Source organism: Chenopodium album, chromosome 27, assembly GCF_948465745.1.
Source record: "Chenopodium album chromosome 27, dcCheAlbu1.1, whole genome shotgun sequence".
In the NCBI taxonomy this organism is placed as follows: domain Eukaryota; kingdom Viridiplantae; phylum Streptophyta; class Magnoliopsida; order Caryophyllales; family Amaranthaceae; genus Chenopodium; species Chenopodium album.
The window spans coordinates 12,585,315-12,590,141 of NC_137860.1; positions in this window are offsets into that span (position 1 = coordinate 12,585,315).

The following is a 4,827-nucleotide window of genomic DNA, read 5'->3' on the forward strand; positions in this document are numbered from 1 at the left end:
TGGATCATCACAAGGCACATTAGAAGTATCAAGAGAATTCATGCAAAAATTAGAAGAATCTTGACATTGAGAATCAAAACAAGAAACATGACTTTCTCTATCATAAGAATCTCTAGCAAGCCATGTGAAGAAATTCCAAGCATCATGCATAGACAAATGACGGAATATACCATTGTGCATATTCTCAACCATACCCCTAGTATACTCATTCAAGCCCCAATAAGCTATTCCACAAGCATCACTAAGAGAACATCCATGGTAACTAAGGAAACCATCTAATCTATCAAAGTATGCATAAAAGGTTCATCATCAAATTGAGGAAAAGATAAGCATGCCATTTTTATACAAAGAACAAAGAAAAGAAAAAAAAATAAAATAATATACAAGAACCTAACTAATCCAATCAACACAAACTAATGAATGCCTTAGTCCCCGGCAACGACGCCAAAATTTGATAGAGGGATTAGGTAGTGTCGTTGGTCTACTAACCCTAATCAAATTAATTATTTATAACCTAAACTACCCTAATACGAGTATAGGGGTAAGTAAAGGGTCGAACCCAAAAGGACTAAGTGTATCAATCTATGCTAATTAGACTACTAGGAAAGCTTGTGAGATAGAAATAGATTCAACTAAACACAACTAAGGACAAATAACTAAAACTAGGGAAGGTGGAATCCAATTACACTAATGCATTCAACAAAATCATACAATTAGATAAAAATGCCCTCGATTAGGAACAATCAACACATTTAACTCACTCTTGCACAATTAAGCATGTTAATTATCCTACTAAACTAATTCACTCTCGTGCAACTAGCCTAGCAAAGGTATGGAAGAATTTAGACCCTCAACCAACTCACTCTCGCACAATTGATTGAAAGCACAATTAAGAACATAGAATCAATTAGCTAGAAAGATTTTAATCCATAAAAGCATCATCCATACACAATAATCAAGAAACAATTTCATACTAACCACAATCAATCATTAAATTAATTAACATAACCTTCATCCATTTCCTTAGAACAAAATCTAAGCTAACATAATGAACAAAACATGGAAAACAAGGTAAAATAATAATAAAAGCAAAAATCAAATAACTAAACTAATTAATCTACTCAAATAAACAAATAAATAAGCAAAAACAATAATATATAAAAACAATAAAGGTGAGAGAAAGTTAGGAAGACTCATTGAATTTATGAGAGGAAAAATCCACAAATTTGCTTCTTCAAAATCCTAAAAACTCCATGAAAATTCCAAGCTTTCTCTCTCTATAATACTCCTAAACTAGAGAGAGAAAATCCTAATCTAACCCTAAGAGAGAGAAAAATAAAAGAACTAAAACTACTCTAATCTAATCTAGGGTAAAATAAAATGTTGATTGAAAAGTTATTAGAGAATAACCCCAAAGGGGGTATTTATAATACAAAGCTAAACAAAATAAAATAAAATAAATAAAACTAATTCAAACTAAATCCAAAAACAAAACTAAAATAAAATGAAAATAAAAGAAAAAGAAATGGAAAACATAACCCCCAAAATTCCCACCAAACCTACGAAACAAATCAGACCCCTATTCCCTTCTTCTTTTTCGTGGCTGCTCTCTGATCATCATCATCCAACAACCATCATCAATTATCATAATCATCACCGTCAATCCTCATTGTCATCAATCAAGCGTCAATCAAAGCCGTTCAATTTTCATTAAAACTCGCGTGAGAAGCTCGTGATTGAACCCACATTTGCGCGCCCGCACAGACATCGCACAGAGGTCGCGCAAAGCTTCTACCTCGACTCTGATTTTCGACTCCAATTGTGTGCGCCTTCTGACAGGGCTGCGAGCCCGCGGAGGTCTGGGTAGCTGAAATTGCTGATTTGGGCAAATTCGGAGGTTCGATTGAAGCGGCTTCTCTAATTGGTGGGTAATATTGTATGCGTTCCTGTTGTTGTAATTAGGTGGATGTGGTTGAGATGGGTTTGCTGCGGTGAGTTGCGGTGGTGATTGCTGGTTGCTGGTGGTCGAATGGAAGCAGAGGTGGTGCGGTTTTGGTGTTGTTGATGCCGCAGCTGCTAGGGTTTATGGTGGCTGAGGGGTTGGTTGTTGATGGTGGTTCAGGGTGGTGGATGTTGTTGTGTTAGTAAGTGTGCACATGACAAAAATAAGGCATGTAACAAGCATAGTGCACACCTATGAGGAGAGAGATTCCAAGAGAAGGAAGAAGGATCAAAAGAAAACTCAACAAAATAAGAAGAAAAAGAAAAAGAAGAGGAAGAAGAAGAAAAAGATGGCAAACTCTCCTCAAAATTTTTTTGGGTGGCAACATCACCCTTTTCCCCAATTGGAGACAAATGAGCCACATGAAAATCCTCATAGACAAAACAGTCCCCAATAGGCTTTCCAACAAAGAAGGGGAGAAAAATAGGGCAATAGGGGATGTGGTTAAACTTTTGAGAGAGAGGGGTATGAGAACTAGGCAAAGGGTTAGCTACTCCCTCAACACAAGGTCTCACATCGTCAATGAGGGTATGAAAATCAATCATAGAGTCCTCAAAAGAAGAACACTCATGATCACCATCTCCCTCAAACATCCAACTCCCAATAGGAACCACATAATCTCCTCCACTTCCTTCATAAACAATAGCTCCCTCAACTTCCTTAAAGCCTAGAGTCTCAAAACCATACATGAATGGAGGCAAATATAACTCAAAATCATCCCCTCGATCGGGCAGAACATCCGTGGAGGAATAAACTCCGAAGTTCCACCCAGGAAAACAATAAATCCAAGTGATTAAAAGCCACTTGAGGGCTACCTAATAAAAAACAAAAGAGTAAAAAGCATGTCGCTTCCTCCTCAGACAAAACAGGGGCCGGCGCTAGCAAGGGCAGCAGATCCTCCTCGTAACAATACCCCAGATGGACTTGAGACAGCCAAGGAGTACCAGGAGACGAACTACTCGCCGAATCTAGCATCAACGCCTCATGAAACATGTGTCGAGGCGGGCGAGCAGGGACAACGAAAATATCTGAGGATTGCTGAATAACTACTCTCTCGCCAAGATATACCGTAGCATCGTATGTCCCCTGGAAGTAACGAAGCTCAGTAGTATATTGCGCAGCCAACACAGGAACAGCCAAATCGGTCCATGGTCGGTACACAACGCCAGGCTCCTACAAAACATGTATGTAAGATAAATGTCTACAAAAAGAGCAATACAAAATATAAGTATTCACGAGAATATACCGAGAGGATCAGATCTCGAATACGTGCAGGATTGATCTGACCAATGCGACCTCCCCAACCAGCGCCAACAGGGAGCTCGCGAGGTGAAGGTCTCGCCGGCGCAAGCGAGGGAAAGTACTTGTAGAACCAAATCTACTAAGAAAAAAGAAAGTCAGCAAATACTTGCACAAGTCTAGGGCTAACTTCGAAAGGAACAGAAGTATACTTCTACGACTCTCCAAAAGCTGGCAAGCGCAATCTCTCCGGTCAATGCCCTGTGACGACAAGAATGTCCCAGGCCAAGGAGAAAGTCAACATAGGCCAAGCTGGCCCAGTCATATGTCCCAACAAGGTGAAGGTTGCGAACAGCATGCAGGTAGTAGAGGAGCACTCGACTACCCTTGTCAGGAGAAAAAGTAACTGACAGCAAGATGAGAACAAAGATGCGCACTCGCTGCTCGCGAGGGGTCGCATCATCTTGAAAAGCCGCTACCAAGGTAGAACGGCGGATGCACCGGGTATTAAGCTGTCCCGGTCTAGCTTTAACACGGGCCCAAACAGCAATCGGGCCCAACAGCTCCAGAACCATCGGTGAATAGACAGTGAAGTCACTGTCAAAAGGCAATGGAGTAGAACGAAACTTCAGTCCAGTAATAAGACTAAAGTCAGCAGGAGTGACCGTCATCTCACCCCAAGGAAGTGAAAGGTGTTGGTGGTGTCCCAAAAGAACTTTGCCAAAGCTCGAACAACAAGTTTACTCCCCTCGAAGGAGTACATGGCTCGAGTAGCCCGAAGAAGGGGAGTCAACCCACAGGACTCCCACAGCAGTCGCAACGTTTCATCGTGGCTGAAATGCGTGTTGTACAGTGCGCCAATGGTGTTATTGCTAGAGCCGTGACTACGAGTCCTCCTGCTGGTAAGCCCGCGTCGCACTCGCTCAGAAATGTGGTGCTCAGGAGAAAAGAAAAGAGTGTGCTCATCCCACTCTAGGAGAGGTCCAAGTCTGGTAGAAGGGTGTTCGCCCTCGCCGACAGGCTCGTCCTCCCAGCGTGTGTCCCTTGACCGAAAACTAGAACCGCGTTGTCTAACCATGCTATATTATGTAAGTAATAAAAATTAAGGGTTTATAGTATCTAAGGTTCGCCTAGCCGCATAATACTATGTTCGCAAAAAATAGAGTACTAAGTACTAAAAAAGAGCATAAATTCAATTTAAGCATAAATAGAATTTTCGAGCAATCAAACAACTTCTGGCAATACTATGACAAATATTGTGACAAACTGTACTAGAAAAACTAGCAAGAACGCAAAGAACGGGTCACATTGTTCTTCACGACCTCAAGAGGTCCAACAATGGTGAATCGTTTATTTCTCCACCAAATTGAGTCAAATATGTCTCGAAACACTCCCAAGGCAATATATAAGCATAATCAAGCAAAATCAAGACATAAAATTCAGCAAACAAAGCAAATTAAGCAAGAACATATTCGATTCTTTCGAAATTTCGTGAACAAAGACCCGCAAATTCAGCAAAAACCGAGGTGAGTTTTAGTGAAACTTACATAGATCGGGAAACTAGATGTGATAAGCTGCGATTTGCA